This window comes from Xenopus laevis, chromosome 8L (genome assembly GCF_017654675.1).
Source record: "Xenopus laevis strain J_2021 chromosome 8L, Xenopus_laevis_v10.1, whole genome shotgun sequence".
Taxonomy (NCBI): Eukaryota; Metazoa; Chordata; class Amphibia; order Anura; family Pipidae; genus Xenopus; species Xenopus laevis.
In genome coordinates this window covers 19,713,550-19,731,766 of record NC_054385.1, presented here as the reverse complement: position 1 = coordinate 19,731,766, position 18,217 = coordinate 19,713,550, and the positions used below count along the sequence as shown (strand labels likewise).

Here is an 18,217-nt window from a genome sequence, read left to right as displayed (position 1 = left end):
CTACAGTGATGTTAATAATAACAATTACAATTGTAATTAATGCCTGCATAGTAAGGGAAGTAAAGAGGGAAGGTAAGAGACCTCAAGCCAACCACATTGCTGAGACTGACGCTGCATGGGTAAAGCCAAAAAAGAACCCTCCCCAGTCAAAATGACAGCATTTTGCCCCACAACCGATCCACCATTGCACAATAAAGATGGTGCATCAGAACAAAGCAATAGTCTGCGTCAAGCAGTAGATAGGGAAACAGTACCCCAGAGATATGCGACACTGCAGATACACATGCCAGTGACACTGACAATGCTTTTTACTCACCTCACTATGGTACGATATCCAGGATGATCTAAAGGAAGCTATGGCTCACATACGATCACATGTCCAGCAACTTGGCTCCTGCGTGCACCCCTCTAACAGAAAATGGATGAAATTGTGAGTTCAGACAATCAGTTAATAATAGGGTTGCCACCTTTTCTGGAAAAAATACCGGCCTTCCTATATATTTATCTTTTTTCCCTGTTAATAACATTGGGATCAACTATCATTTTTACCGGCCAGGCCGGTAAAATACCGCCCAGGTGGTAACCCAAGTTAATAAATTCACACACAAATTTAAGCGTGGAAGTGCAAAGGTTTACAAGTAATTAGCAGATACTGAGGATCACAATAGGTGTAATAATGTTAGAATAAAGGGAAGTGCTAAGTCAGTCTCACCAAAAGAGTTGCCAAACTTTCTTGCCAACATCATACTCCCCAAAACTCCCCCTATAACTCAGCCCCACCATGTGCTCACAGGCTTCCTAAAATCAAGGCTGTGCCTGCTACAGGCCCACGAGGTGTTATAATGAGATTACACTTCTATTAATGCAAAATCAACTCTCCCGCATGAAACCAAATGATGTTTGCAGACCTCTCTTTGCGCACCTCACCAAAAAGAAAGGAATTTGCTGCGGTTACAACAGCATTAAAACAGCGCAGTATCCCATACAGATGAACCCACCCAGCAAAACTCAGGCTTCTCAATAACAGAGAACCACTGATTATAGTTAAACTGAAACAAGACAAGCAAATACTCAAACAGTGGAAACTGGAAGATGACTCTTCTTCACTGAACTGCTGTCTAACAAGCCCATAGGCAAGAACCATAACAGAGACACACATCAAAACAATCATCGCCATTTAATACCCAAACCAAGGAGCATTGTATACATATATTTTGTTTCTTTATGTTACTGACTATCAATGCCTCCTGTTTCTCTACACTTTCTCTTTACTCTCCCTGCCCCTAGAAACACCCAACAGGAATGAAGCAAGGAACAATACTCTACAGCAGAACAAAGAGAATGTGGAAGAGTTTAAAACTTTACTAGAGCATCTGACACCTCTCTACACACCAATGTGAATAATAAACATAAATGTAAATGGACTGAATATCCCATAGAAACGGTCCTAAATACAGTCACTATCAATGCAGAGTGAAGCATAACTCTTGTTTATACAAGAATCCCACACAATTAAAAGAACAAACCCGCTGCAACACACAAAAGCATTAGCCTAACATTTGGCACCCCCGAGTGTACAAAGCCTTTCCTTCTCCTTTAAATCACATAACCTGTACAACATGTGGGGACTTTTACACAACGATGAAAGAGATGTCACTCACTACTCGCACCCTCACCAAAGCTATTCCGTAATTCACTATATTTCTGTGAATAAAGACACCTTGCACATAACAGAATAAAGAGACACTGGAACCATAACTTGGTCTGACCACACACACACACTTCTAATGGCCCTAATAAACAACTTGACCTGCAAAAAACCTTGGCAGCCTCAAATACAACGTAGAAAAAGAACACACCGGCACAGGGTGGGAACTGCTAGCAGGAAAAGCCTTGCTTGTTTATTGCGGATGCAACGTTGGGTACTGCTAGCAGGAAAAGCCTTGCTCGTTTATTGCGGATGCAACGTTTCGGAGCTTGACAAAGGGGTTACACCCCGAAATAAACGAGCAAGGCTTATACTGCTAGCAGTACCCAACGTTGCATCCGCAATAAACAAGCAAGGCTTTTCCTGCTAGCAGTACCCACGCTGTGCCGGTGTGTTCTTTTTCTACCTTATACATCTCCTACACTGTTGAAAGGGAGCACCTAGTTGTTCACCTTTGAGTTAAATTTTAGTATGATGTAGTGAGTAATATCCTGAGATAATTTGCAATTGGTTGTCATTTTCTATCATTTGAGTTATTTAGCTTTTTATTCAGCAGCTCTCTGTTTTTCAATTTTGGCAATCTGGTTTCTAGGGTCCAACATCAATTGATTTGAATACGAGACTGGAAAATGATAGGAGAGGGTTGGTATAGAAAGATGAGTAATACAAAATATCAATAGGAGAGGAATTTGAAGCCTTACAGAGCATTTGCTTTTTAAATGGGGTCAGCGACACTCATTTGAAAGCTGAAAAGAGTCAGAAGAAAAAGGCAAATAATTCTAAAACTATAAAAAAAAAAGAATGAATTGGCCATTCTATAACATACTAAAAGTTAACTTAAAGGTGAACCACTCCTTTAATAAGACTCCTCCATTTCCGCATCAGGGACACTGCTCTCTGACACAAGGGCAATTGGTCACTTGGAACAGAATGGGGCAACAGAATCACTAAATCCTGACTATTCCACACACTTGCAGAAACTTTGAGACCTATGCCATGATATTCCCCACGAAGCTTAAACCCATTGATGAAACAGGGCTCGCTTCTTCTCTACACTTCAAGAGGCCATTGACTTTATTGAAGCTAGAAAAAGGAGAAGTCACAGACTATAAACCGTTACATACAAAGACTCCTTGGACGCAGTGTAAAATCAAATGGATAATCTTTATCCCACAGGTAACACCTTCCGCATTTCGTTTGTTTCCACATGTAATCATAGGTAACGTGTGGAAACACACAAAATGTGTAAAGTGTTACCTGTGGAATAAAGATTATCCGTTTGATCTTACACTGCGTCCGAGCAGTCTTTGGAGTGTGTACCCAAGGCAGATCTGCAAAGTAACCTGTTCTCCCCAAGCTACTGGTTCGGGGCACAGCACCCGGGCCACCAATGGAGAGCTGTGAGTGCACCTGATTTAAAAGACTGTACTTAAGTTAGCGACGGGTTCGGGGCAGTGGCACCCGAACCACATCTTTTATTTGGTGAGCACAGTTTTAAAATTGAAAGTTGAAAATGTATAAGCGACCAAGTAGTAAATTGAATAATTAAGTTAGTAGCACCTGTTCTAAATTTGGTATTAGTATTCGCAGACCATAAGCCGGCCTCCATCATTGTTGGTGCAACACTGCCCAGTGCAATGGCCTATCCTGCCAGACAGCATCACCTGTCTATTGTGACTAACTTTAGTCAAACGCAGTGGGTTGCTGCAAAATAAATGCTTTTATTGAACACTACATGTTTCGAGCTTAGCTCTTTGTCAAGTGACACTTGACAAAGAGCTGAGCTCGAAACATGTAGTGTTCAATAAAAGCACTTTTTTTGCAGCAACCCACTGCGTTTGACTAAAGTTCATCACCTCTTTTCCTATGTGCTCTTGGCTTCATTGAACGGAAGCAGTGATTGAACAGTCTGGTTGAATCCACTTTATTTGTCTACTGTCTATTGTGACATGAGGGTGAGATTTACATGACATTTTTACTCTGTGCATGGCCACTAACTAAGCTACTACAGCAACCCAAGCTCTTCTATAGTATACAAACTTCACACCGAGACCAGGCCCTGGAATATGCCCTCAGTCAGGAAACCCAGACCACTCACAAGGTCCTCACTATTAACTGGTGCTGCAACAGACACATGACACTCTCACATGGGCCCCCCTATGTACAGCATTGCCAGTGCACTCACCATAATCTACCATCTCAATGCCGTCAGCTTTACCACCTGGACTACTGTACAGAAACGACCGTATATGCGACTGGTTGTACTAACTACAACTTCACCAACTACACTTAGACTGTAAGCTCTATGGGGCAGGGACCTCCTCCCCACTATGTCTCTTACCACATAGCTCTTTGTCCTGATGTAAACTCTGTGTATATTTATTGTGTGATTTGTTTTCCCTGAGTATACTTTTATATATATTTTACTTTTATGCATTGTACAGCGCTGCGGCTCCTTAACAGTGCTTTACAAATAAAATTATACATACATACGTACATACATACACCGGCTGTATATGTATGTATGGTGCTGGACATTCCCCACTGCCAAGGAATTTTTCTGCTACTCGTAACACACCATTCTAGAATCGACCTAGCTTTGGTCCCTCAGACCTTTTTCCGAGGATCAAGAGATCACATTTCTGCACAAGCAACTTGGACCACTCGTCCCTGCTCCTCTCATTAGAACTATTACCCAATCCTTCACACAGACAATGGAAACTGAGCCCTTTCTGGCTAAAGATCCCCAACAGTAATGGCAGAGACACATGTGGAGATTCGGGGAGATTCAGTCGAGCGGCGACAAATCGTCCCTTCTTTCCAGGCGACTAATCTCCCAGAACTGCCTTCCGGCCGGCTAGAATCTAAATCACCGGCGGGATGGTAATCTGAGCGCTTTGTTTTCCAAAGTCATCCGAAGTTGCCTCGCACGGAAACTTGGGCAACTTCGGAAAATGAAGCGCTCAGAGTACCATCCCGCTGGCGATTTAGATTCTAGCCGGCTGGAAGGTATTGCAGGGCGATTAGTTGCCTGAAGAAGAGGTAATTTGTTGCTGGCCGACTAATCTCCCCAAATCTCCACATGTGTCTCTGCCCTAACAGAGTCAGATAAATTCTAATAAACTACACTGGCAAGATAACAAAAACACAACTTCCCTTCCAGTAATATGAATGCCTTCAAAGTTGTAGTTAGGGGAATCCTGAGAGCACTAGAGCACAAGAACTAGAGGCAGCTGTGGGTCACTTTGAATCTCTGTATACCTCTAACCCTACTTCACATAATCATAACGAGTTTGCAGCGGCCCTCAGTCACCTTAACCTGCACAGAATAGACTTGACTAAAAAACAACTCCTACACGGCACTAGCAATACCTTTGCTTATGTCCACAAGAACAGCAAACCACTTGTTTTCTTTTCAGGCCACCTGAGAACAGCACAGCCATCCCCAAAATGAAATCCTCCACTAGAATAACACTGACCTTTTCAACTGCTGGAATTGATCAAATTCTATTCTTCACTCCACAAGTCCACTGCCCACTATACCAATTCAGAACTTCACAACTTCCTTGACACAACCCCCTACCAAAACTCTCACAACCACAAACTAAATATATGGATTCCCCTATTACTCAATATAAAATAGCGTTTTCATATCTTTTCCTCCAGGGAAATCTCCGGGACCAGAAGGTTCCAGATTAGTGGTGCCACTTGACACAGCTAAGAGATTCAATTCTATTAAATGGCCATATCTTTGGAAGGTCATTAGTAGAACTGGCTTCAGTCCAACTTTAACAAAGTGGCTCAAACTAATGTTAGGATTAATGGAATCTCGTCCCCCACATTTAACCTCACACTGGGCACGCTTCCGACAACTCTTTCACCGCAGTTCTACATATAGTCCAGCACTTTGGTGCCAAGTGGCCAATACCTTTAAATACCTAGAATGTCTATACATAAAGATCTGGCACAATTTCATCAACACAACCTATACCAGCTCCTTTGCAAATTTAAGGATACTTGGGCGCTGGACAAAACTACCAATAATACTAGTAGGCAGAATAAATATATGTAAGATGATCTTCTTGTCTACATTTCTGTAAACACTGACACACTTCATGCCACATACCCAAGAAAATTTTGCAAGACACAGACCGCAGCCAATCTGACTTATACTTTTTCAGAGCTACTCTCAATTCTCCTCAAGACCAGTAAGAATTTTACCCAATTATGAACTATATTACTTGGCCTCCCAAAGCTCCCACGTAACTAACTGGAATGTATTTATCACTGAAAATCCAGCCTCAATTCTAGAAACACTGTACTTCACTTCGGTGGAAAGTTTACACAATACCCTATACAGTAGCCAAAACTATATTAGCCCGATACTACCTGTTTGGAGGGCTACCAAAATGCTTGGGATGCCACGCAACACCTAACAAATAATACAACAACAGTTACCTTTCACAAATTGCAGCATTCCCTGAAGCAGGAACCTGGGCTATGCTGGGTGTGAATTACCTCTATACGAATGGGGTATTACCCCATTGCAAGCATTACTCACCTCTGCCTAAAACAATTTCCAGCAACTCCACTACAGGGGCGATCCTGGCCCCTCCGCCGCCTGAAGCAACAGCAGTTGCTGCTGCCCCCCCTCCCCAGGAAATTCGCTCTTAAAGTACCAGGAGCAGTATTTGTGCTGCCCCTGGTACCTAGTGGGGCGCTGCCGCCTGAGGCGACAGCCTCTACTTGCCTCATTGGCGAAGCACCCCTGCTCCACTACAAACTCAATACACAGACTTAGAGTACCCAATATCCCAACCTGCTAGATCAAAACTCCTCTCAAACACATACAAATACATTATTTCCAAAAGAAACAACCCACGGGCTAGGGTCAAATACAAGTTGGAAGCGAGAAGGGGTCTGATTAGATCCAGAACCTATACCAAACCTTGGCAAGCACAAGAGACAAGACCAAGGTACAAAACCCCTATATTACATTTCTGCACTTACTATGGTATTGTCCTGAAGTACAGAAACTCTGGAGCCAAGTTGTGGATTTTATGGCCATGGACACGACGCTCCCACAAACACACAACCACGCAACAGTTTTATTGCGCTACTTGAGTCCCCGGTGCCCAGATTACATACTAGATACCTAATGACACTACTTCTCTTTTATTGATGGATCAACCTAATCAACTCAGAAAAGGAAATATACAAGCTTATCTATTTTGCCAGATAAATGTGAAAACATCTGGACCCCATGGCTGGAATCACCAGCTACCTCTACCTGTTGATGGACAAAACTTTCAGCCACAGACTCTCCCCTTACTGCCCCCTTTCTTCTCTCCTTCTCCTTCTTACTTTACTTCCTTTTCACTGTTAAAATTCAATAAAAGAAATTCAAAAAAAAAAAATAAACAACCTCATAAAATTAGACAACAAATTCCAACACCCACAGAAGATGACTTCAACACCCACAGAAGATGACTTCAACACCCACAGAAGATGACTTCAACACACACAGAAGATGACTTCAACACCCACAGAAGATGACTTCAACACCCACAGTAGATGACTTCAACACCCACAGAAGATGACTTCAACACCTTTCTACAAAAGTCCAACCTGCCACACGTAAAACCAGTTTAAAATGTTATCCTCAACTCGCCGATTACGACAGAAGTAATCTCAAAACATATAAACACCAGACCATAAGCCAAAGCCCCTGGATGGACTAAAACACTTATAGTACAAAACCTTTCAGCTGATTGTGACACCACATCTCTCCCAGCTATTTAACCAAGTTCTATAAGGCTACCAATTTCTTAAAGAAATGCTATCAGCTACCATCATGTATATACCCAAACCAGGCAAACCACCTACTATGTGTGCCAATTACAGACCAATCTCTATATAAACTATATATAAACTATATGCCAAAATGATAGTTAACCGGCTGGCAAACTTCCTACCACAAATCATACATCTGCACCAGTCAGGATTCAGCAAAGGAAGACAAGACCCATAACACACCTGGAGACTTCTAGCACTCAGAGATGAAGCATGTAAAACCAAACAACAGACAGCACTATAGACATGGGATCCGTTATCTTTTCCAAAGTCATCCGAAGTTGCCTCGCACGGAAACTTGGGCAACTTCGGAAAATGAAGCGCTCAGAGTACCATCCCGCTGGCGATTTAGATTCTAGCCGGCTGGAAGGTATTGCAGGGCGATTAGTTGCCTGAAGAAGAGGTAATTTGTTGCTGGCCGACTAATCTCCCCAAATCTCCACATGTGTCTCTGCCCTAACAGAGTCAGATAAATTCTAATAAACTACACTGGCAAGATAACAAAAACACAACTTCCCTTCCAGTAATATGAATGCCTTCAAAGTTGTAGTTAGGGGAATCCTGAGAGCACTAGAGCACAAGAACTAGAGGCAGCTGTGGGTCACTTTGAATCTCTGTATACCTCTAACCCTACTTCACATAATCATAACGAGTTTGCAGCGGCCCTCAGTCACCTTAACCTGCACAGAATAGACTTGACTAAAAAACAACTCCTACACGGCACTAGCAATACCTTTGCTTATGTCCACAAGAACAGCAAACCACTTGTTTTCTTTTCAGGCCACCTGAGAACAGCACAGCCATCCCCAAAATGAAATCCTCCACTAGAATAACACTGACCTTTTCAACTGCTGGAATTGATCAAATTCTATTCTTCACTCCACAAGTCCACTGCCCACTATACCAATTCAGAACTTCACAACTTCCTTGACACAACCCCCTACCAAAACTCTCACAACCACAAACTAAATATATGGATTCCCCTATTACTCAATATAAAATAGCGTTTTCATATCTTTTCCTCCAGGGAAATCTCCGGGACCAGAAGGTTCCAGATTAGTGGTGCCACTTGACACAGCTAAGAGATTCAATTCTATTAAATGGCCATATCTTTGGAAGGTCATTAGTAGAACTGGCTTCAGTCCAACTTTAACAAAGTGGCTCAAACTAATGTTAGGATTAATGGAATCTCGTCCCCCACATTTAACCTCACACTGGGCACGCTTCCGACAACTCTTTCACCGCAGTTCTACATATAGTCCAGCACTTTGGTGCCAAGTGGCCAATACCTTTAAATACCTAGAATGTCTATACATAAAGATCTGGCACAATTTCATCAACACAACCTATACCAGCTCCTTTGCAAATTTAAGGATACTTGGGCGCTGGACAAAACTACCAATAATACTAGTAGGCAGAATAAATATATGTAAGATGATCTTCTTGTCTACATTTCTGTAAACACTGACACACTTCATGCCACATACCCAAGAAAATTTTGCAAGACACAGACCGCAGCCAATCTGACTTATACTTTTTCAGAGCTACTCTCAATTCTCCTCAAGACCAGTAAGAATTTTACCCAATTATGAACTATATTACTTGGCCTCCCAAAGCTCCCACGTAACTAACTGGAATGTATTTATCACTGAAAATCCAGCCTCAATTCTAGAAACACTGTACTTCACTTCGGTGGAAAGTTTACACAATACCCTATACAGTAGCCAAAACTATATTAGCCCGATACTACCTGTTTGGAGGGCTACCAAAATGCTTGGGATGCCACGCAACACCTAACAAATAATACAACAACAGTTACCTTTCACAAATTGCAGCATTCCCTGAAGCAGGAACCTGGGCTATGCTGGGTGTGAATTACCTCTATACGAATGGGGTATTACCCCATTGCAAGCATTACTCACCTCTGCCTAAAACAATTTCCAGCAACTCCACTACAGGGGCGATCCTGGCCCCTCCGCCGCCTGAAGCAACAGCAGTTGCTGCTGCCCCCCCCTCCCCAGGAAATTCGCTCTTAAAGTACCAGGAGCAGTATTTGTGCTGCCCCTGGTACCTAGTGGGGCGCTGCCGCCTGAGGCGACAGCCTCAACTTGCCTCATTGGCGAAGCACCCCTGCTCCACTACAAACTCAATACACAGACTTAGAGTACCCAATATCCCAACCTGCTAGATCAAAACTCCTCTCAAACACATACAAATACATTATTTCCAAAAGAAACAACCCACGGGCTAGGGTCAAATACAAGTTGGAAGCGAGAAGGGGTCTGATTAGATCCAGAACCTATACCAAACCTTGGCAAGCACAAGAGACAAGACCAAGGTACAAAACCCCTACTATTACATTTCTGCACTTACTATGGTATTGTCCTGAAGTACAGAAACTCTGGAGCCAAGTTGTGGATTTTATGGCCATGGACACGACGCTCCCACAAACACACAACCACGCAACAGTTTTATTGCGCTACTTGAGTCCCCGGTGCCCAGATTACATACTAGATACCTAATGACACTACTTCTCTTTTATTGATGGATCAACCTAATCAACTCAGAAAAGGAAATATACAAGCTTATCTATTTTGCCAGATAAATGTGAAAACATCTGGACCCCATGGCTGGAATCACCAGCTACCTCTACCTGTTGATGGACAAAACTTTCAGCCACAGACTCTCCCCTTACTGCCCCCTTTCTTCTCTCCTTCTCCTTCTTACTTTACTTCCTTTTCACTGTTAAAATTCAATAAAAGAAATTCAAAAAAAAAAAATAAACAACCTCATAAAATTAGACAACAAATTCCAACACCCACAGAAGATGACTTCAACACCCACAGAAGATGACTTCAACACCCACAGAAGATGACTTCAACACACACAGAAGATGACTTCAACACCCACAGAAGATGACTTCAACACCCACAGTAGATGACTTCAACACCCACAGAAGATGACTTCAACACCTTTCTACAAAAGTCCAACCTGCCACACGTAAAACCAGTTTAAAATGTTATCCTCAACTCGCCGATTACGACAGAAGTAATCTCAAAACATATAAACACCAGACCATAAGCCAAAGCCCCTGGATGGACTAAAACACTTATAGTACAAAACCTTTCAGCTGATTGTGACACCACATCTCTCCCAGCTATTTAACCAAGTTCTATAAGGCTACCAATTTCTTAAAGAAATGCTATCAGCTACCATCATGTATATACCCAAACCAGGCAAACCACCTACTATGTGTGCCAATTACAGACCAATCTCTATATAAACTATATATAAACTATATGCCAAAATGATAGTTAACCGGCTGGCAAACTTCCTACCACAAATCATACATCTGCACCAGTCAGGATTCAGCAAAGGAAGACAAGACCCATAACACACCTGGAGACTTCTAGCACTCAGAGATGAAGCATGTAAAACCAAACAACAGACAGCACTATAGACATGGGATCCGTTATCTGGAAACCCATTATCCAGAAATCTCAGAATTACTGAAAGACTGTCTCCCATAGACTCAAATGCTTTTTTTCCCTCTGCAATAATAAAACAGTACCTTGTACATGATCCAATCTAAGATAAAATTAATTTGTATTGGAAGCAAAACCAGCATATTGGGTCTATTTCATGTTTACATGATTTTCTAGTAGACTTGAGGCATAGAGATCAAAATTGTGGAAAAATCCAGGTCCTAGCCCAGGTCCCAAGCATTCTGGATAACAAGTCCCATATCTGTACTCGCTTTGGACACTAAAAAGGTGTTTGACAGAGTCTACTGGCCATTCATGTTCAAAACCCTCCAAGCATACAGGATCAAGGGCCCAATGTACAGAGAGATCACAGCTCTATATGCAGCATCTCAGGCACAAGTTAACAACATGGGCTTTATTTAGGAAGCATTCCCTATAACAAATTGAACAGGGCAAGGATGGAACAGATGACAACATGGAACCTCCACCCATGACTCAAGCAGAACTAAATGTACGGAGGCAAAAAGACATATGAGAGATACTAACTCACTTCCCAGAGAGCCACAGTCCTATAGAAGTACTGAAGCATTCCATTCTAGAACTAAATCTAAACAGTTGAAAGGAAAGGAACCCCAACACAACAGGGCAACTCCACAATAAAGGACAAATAGATTCCTACCACACCCTCCAAATGTGTGACTTAAAAGATTCCACCAAGTACTTACAAATACGGCACCTGCTACAGAAATAGCTTAAAGTTAAGGTGCTCAAGATACACCTTATAAAAGACTCACAAAAGTGTCACAAAACATTGGAATACAAAGGCAATATCAAAAATCTATAACATGCTACAACAAGACAAAGCGCCACAAAAACCTACATTCCTCCAAATATGGGAAAAAGACATGGACAGTTTCCACTACGCTGTTGGCACAAGGTAGGTGCTATGCCATTCTCCTTCTCAAATGCACGAGAAAATCAAAGGAAAATTCTATACTGATGATACAGAACACCCGAGGTGTTACACAAAATATATGCTGCCACGTTGTCTCCCAACTGCTGGAGAGAGGGTAACACCAAAGGAGATATGAAACATATCTGGTAGGAATGTCCTGAGATAAAAGAATTTTGGCACTCAACACAACAAATTATACAATAAGCAACTACGTTACCAATAATACTAACTTTAGAATTTGCAATACTGAATATACTCCTGGACAATATCCTAAAACCCTACAGACAACTAATACTTTCTATTACTACAGCAGCAAAACTACTCATAGGGAAACACTGGAAAGTTTTTTTTTTCCACCCTTGACACATGAACTCGTCAATCTAATAAGTTTCAACCTAAAATATGAAAAATGGACCAAGGCCAGTACCTCAACCAAGTTGGGAAACATCAACGGTAACTGCTAGGACCAATGGCACCACTGGTATACAGTCTTGCAAGAACAACCCAGTAACCACCCATATGACGGCAGATCAAAACAGATCAGGAAACATAACCAAACTATTCCCCCAAAAACTAATCAGTACAAACATTTTTTTTTAACTATTTACCTTGCAGGCACCACTATGACAAACCCCCTCACCAACTCTACACCCAAAAGGTGGCCATACACGGGCCGATAAAAGCTGCCGACAGAACGAGTTGGCCCGTGTATGGGGCCCCCCCGACGGGCTTCCACGATCGATATCTGGTATCTGTTCGCTGATGCGCTCCCGCGATCTGACCATCCGTTTACCCTTCCCTATTATCTGATCGTTGGGCCCTGGAGCCCAAGATCAGATCAGTCAGATATCGCCCATATTGGCCAGAGATCTGCTTGTTTGGCGACATCGCCAAACGAGTGGATCTCTCAGTGTATGGCCATCTTAATTAACACTATCCCTCCACCCACTCACTACCAGTCTCAACAATCTCCTACACTTCCTTCTCTAAACCATTTTATACCTGTTAATGTTTAACTTACCTGTAATAACCATGCAATGTGAGACCTCTTCGACTGTTACTTATAAATCTATATGTAAAAAAACAAATAAACCACATGTGCATACTACATACAGCCTCTTCTTGCAGCCAAAACCCTCTGCTGGTCCCACTCGGCTTCCAGTTGCTTCTCCTGATTCAGCTTCTGAAACAAAGACACGATTACAATGATTTTATGAGGGTTGTTCACCTTAAAATCAACTATTAGTATAATATAGAGAATCATAATCTGAAACAACTTGCACTCAGTTTTCATTTTGTTTTTTTCGTTTGAAATTATCTAACTTTTTATTCAGCAGCAATCAAATTGGGACATATCTGGTTGCTGGACTAAAATTACCCTAGCAACCAGGCAGGAACAGGAATACGGACCTTAAAAATTACAATAATAATCACACTGCAGGATTCACAGAGTAATACTTTTTAACGGTGACCCACGTTATGAAAGCTGGAAAGGGTCAGAAAAAGAAGGCAAATAATTAAAAAAAACTACACAAAATAAAAAATGAAGATGAATTGAAAACTTTCTGAGAATTCTATAACATACTTGAAGTTAATTTGTCATATCAACCTTCAATTACAACACACACGAGTAACATGTGTCCTTCCATGTTCTGTTGCACTACTGTTCCTAAAGTCAGAAGGGTGCTGGGAGTAGCTGGGAGTAGGAGCCACAAGCAACCTTTGGTGGCTGCCCAGTGAATATCCGGGTGCTGCTGGGGCAGCAACGCTCTGCGGGTCACATGATCAGATTTAATACTCTGTACATAAGTGTAAGCAGGTCATTAGGAATATTTATTACACTGACAATTCCCACATCCACAGAAAGAAGAACAAATCAAATCGCATTGCCTGCAGCTCAGCTTTACTCACCCAACTACCCAGCACAGGCCCCCAATTAGAATAAATAAATATATATATATCTTGTTCGGCTGAACAGAAGGCCCAGTCCAACAGAATGGAAATAGAGAAAGTGCTTAAGAATCTGGTGCTGGCACAAACTGATTCGTAGTCTGGTAAAGGGAACAGCAGCTCTGCAGTTCAATAAGGGGGAATAGGGAATAAGTGTAGCTAAGTATTTGGGTGCCCCTGTAGAAGTATACTAAGATCACTCACCTCCAATGATTACACTATTTAAAACAAAAACATTATCAGCATATGAAGGCAGAACAAGATCATGTGAGAGAGCCAACATATTGAGCAGCGCTGATATTGAATGAACCTCCACAGTCTGTAAATTGTGTTACCCAAAAGTGGAACTACTGATCGTATGCCGCCATAAATAAGTTGGCAAAAGCAGGGGCAACATTAGAAGCCGCACTGGTTCCACTAATATGTAAGTGATAAAACAAATCAGAGTTGGAAATAAGATCAAGCAGAGTTGTAATAATTCAACAAGATACTCTGTCTGTGATTTAGTCGAGTCAGGAGGAAGCGTCAGAAATATACAGTAATAACTGTATACAAGGAGGTCACATCCATAGTTGCAAGAAATGTATTAGGCTGTAAAGGAAAACAGTAAAAAGTCCCCAGTGTCCCAAATGTAAGTTGTGTATTTTGTACCAAAGGGTGTAAGTAACAGTCAGTGAAATGCAGAGCAGGAGAGGATTCTCAGCCTCCAGAGAAGCTCAGGCCAAGATCTGCAGTCTTTTGTCTCATCCTTAGAGTTTCCTAGGTTAGGAGCCATAGTAACCTCACAAGATACCTGACATTAACTTATCGTATGCAGAAAAGTGAATGAAGGGCAAGTCTGTATAAGGAAAACTGTATCAAGGGAGTCTGTATAAGAAAGGGGAAAGGAAACACCAGGAAAAGAGTGAAAAACAGAAATGAAAATGAATTAATGGAAGAATGAAGATGAAAGATAAAGGAAAAATGGATAAAAGCAAAAAAGCAAATACAGATAACCAGTAATAAAGGGAAAGGCAGAGGATTTTAAAAACCAAAGCTTTCAGGTCCTGACTATCATGTAGAGGTTGGAAACCCCAAAGTTTACAGGTAGTGATGATTGTGGGAATTCTATGGGGCGCTTCACACCCATTGCAACACTTTGCCAGGCGAAAATTCACTTAGACAATGCTAATTCACTGGAATGTGGAGTTTCGTTGTGGGCGCTGAATGCTGGCGATGTTTCGCCTAGGGCCTAGGGCAAATTTGTTTCGCCTAGGGCAAATTTGCTAAAGGTCTTTTTTGCGTAATTTGCATACGCCGGGAAATTGAAAGTGGCATGGACATATATGTTGCAGCAAATACATTACATTGCACAAGTCCAGGGAACCTTAATAAAGAAAATAGAGTTGTTATAATGACCTATACATGAGCCCACTGTATAGTTAATGTTTCATATGTTAGAAAATGTATGGGGGAACCCGGTTACCCAAAAAGATTTTTAAGGACTTTTGCAGAAAAAGACACCTGTACCCTATGCCTTTATTCTCCCACCTGTACCTTGTGCCTTTATTTTTTCACCTATATGTTATGCCTTAATTTTTGGACCCGTACACTATGACTTTAGTCTCCCACCCATAACTGTGTCCTTATTCTTCCACCCTTACCCTGTACCTTTATTCTCCAAACAGTACCCTGTGTCCTTATTCTTCCACCCTTACCCTGTACCTTTATTCTCCCAACAGTACCCTGTATCCTTATTCTTCCACCCATACACCGTACCTTTAATCTCCAACCCATACCTGTGTCCTTATTCTTCCACCCTTACCCTGTACCTTTATTCTCCCAACCGTACCCTGTGTCCTTATTCTTCCACCCATACCCTGTACCTTAAGTCTCCCACCCATACCCTGTGCCCTTATTCTTCCACCCGAACCATGTACCTTTATTCTCCCAACCGTACCGTGTCCTTATTCTTCCACCCATACCCTGTACCTTTAGTCTGCCACCCGTGCCCTTATTCTTCCACCCATACCCTGTACCTTTAGTCGTCCACTCGTACCCTGTGCCCTTATTCTTCCACCTATATGCTATGCCTTTATTCTCCTACCCTTACCCTGTGTCCTTATTCTTCTGCCAGTGCCATGTGCTCTTATTCTTTTACCCGTACCCTGTCCCCTTGTTCTCCTACCTGAACCTTATTTTTCCACCCGTACGCCTTTATTCTTTCACCTGTAACCTGTGCCCTTATTCTGTACATTTAGCCATTACTCTCGAATGCGCATCCTGTGCCCTCATTCTTCACCCATACCATGTACCTTATTGTCCCACCTGTACCATGTGCCCTTGTTCTTCCTCCCTTATGCCATGCTTTTATTCTTCCACTTGTAACCTGTGCCCTTATTCTTTGACCTGTACAATTTGCCTTTATTCTCCCAACCGTACCGTGTCCATATTTTTCCACCTGTATACTATGCCTTTTCTTTTCCACCTGTACCTGTACCCTTATTCTTCCAAACGTACCCAGTGCCCTTGATCTTCCACCTGTGTACCCTGTGTCTTTGTTCTCCAAAACATACCCTATGCTTTTATTCTTCCACCAATATGCTAATACTCTATTCTCACACCCATACCCTTATTCTTCCACCCGTACCCTGTGCCCTTATTCTTCCACCAATATGCTAATAATTTATTCTCACACCCATACCCTTATTCTTCCAACTGTACCCATTGCCCTTATTCTTCCACCAATATGCTAATACTTTATTCTCACACCCATACCCTGATTCTTCCACCTTTACCCTGTGCCCTTATTCTCCCACCTGTAACTTGTGCCCTTATTCTTTCACCTGTACATTTTGCCTTTACTCTCAAACACGTACCCTGTGCCTTTGTTCTCCCACCCATACCCTATGCCTTTATTCTTCCACCAATATGCTAAAACGCTCGTCTGTAAGAGCCCTTACTGTCATGGGAATAAGTGGGAATTAAATGTGGCGTTACATCAGGTATGTTGGGCCTGAATAGGGACATGATCTAACAGCAGATCCACATTCCACTGAGGGGTTAGTAGCTCATTACCACTGCCCATTATGGCCCTATCATTAGCATCTTAATACTAGTCCATTCATAGCCCCATATTATAAACTGATCCGAAGATTGCATAGCCTGTGCACTGAAAATATCCCAGGAGGTATGAATCCTCTGCAGGAAAGTTAAAGGACAAGGAAAGTTAAAATGTAATTTTGGCCTGGCCAGTGTGCCTCTTCCATTTTAAAAACCTCCTTGGGTACTTTGATAGTAATAGAGGAGCTGCCATGTTACCCAGGTGTTCCTTATTCGGGCACCCACCAATGATTTTAAACGTTCAGTTAAAGGGTTAGTGACTCTGCTCAATGAGTGATGCTTAACTAATTGGTACCCATCAATGATTTTAAATGTACTTGTCCTTTAATATTTCTGCTGCTAATAAAATGAAGCTGGAAATCGCAGACTGATAGACTTTACATAATAAAAGCCTGATTGTTTTGCATTGCTCTAGGCAGGATGATCAATGAATGAGCAGGATTGTTTGACTCACTGGCTCTGGAGAGAGCTGTGCCGGGTTATCAGGATCTCATTCTTTTTTCCTTTCCTCCCATTGGTGCTGGAGTGGTCGCCTTCTGTGATACTCCTTCATCTGTGGAGAAAATGGGACAGAGTTACACCATGCTTAGCTATGGATAAAGGGGAAGCAAACCAGAGTGTGAGATCATACACTTATCTCCCATAATTCCACAGTTTCTAAGAATAATTCCCTGTGCCACTTTGTATGAAAGTCAGTTTGAGGGTAATTGAGGATTTGTTGCTTTTTTTTCCTATTAGAAGGGGTGGGAGAAACACAAATGTCATTAGGTAAAGACAAGTAAAAAAACTGCATTTTAAGATGTAGCACAATATAAAAATATGCTTAAGAAAGTTGTGAGTATGTAATGCTATAGGGCAGGTAATCTACCATGTTGAATACATTACGGATGCTACATTGTGGCTGTGTGTACCTTTGACAAACACTTAGGCTGGAACTACACAATGCGTCTTATTGAGATCCGACGCGCTGAGAGGAAGCGCATGCGAGGAGACAGATGCGGCAAACATAAGGTAAATAATAGAAATGTCGGACCTTGTCGATGTGTTTGTCCGACGTGACTTTCGGATGCGAACGCTGCATGTTGCGTCTTCATTCGACAGTCGTGTCATATGCATGCAGTGACAAGGTCCGACATTTCCATTACCTACCTTATATTCGACGCA

At 42.0% G+C, this 18,217-nt stretch overlaps 1 long non-coding RNA gene across 2 annotated transcripts in view; it reads right to left on the bottom strand.

The window, feature by feature from the left end:
* Positions 1-17,996, bottom strand: part of LOC108699516 — a 144,091-nt gene extending 126,095 nt beyond the window's left edge. Inside the window, exons 1-3 of one of the 2 annotated variants that reach the window (XR_005963535.1) lie at positions 17,508-17,996; positions 13,108-13,184; positions 317-408 (exon numbers count right to left, since the gene is read on the bottom strand). This is a non-coding gene — a long non-coding RNA (uncharacterized LOC108699516). The remainder of the gene's footprint in view (positions 1-316; positions 409-13,107; positions 13,185-17,507) is intronic. The other variant, XR_005963534.1, reaches the window with a different exon arrangement.
* Positions 17,997-18,217: the final 221 nt, after the last annotated feature.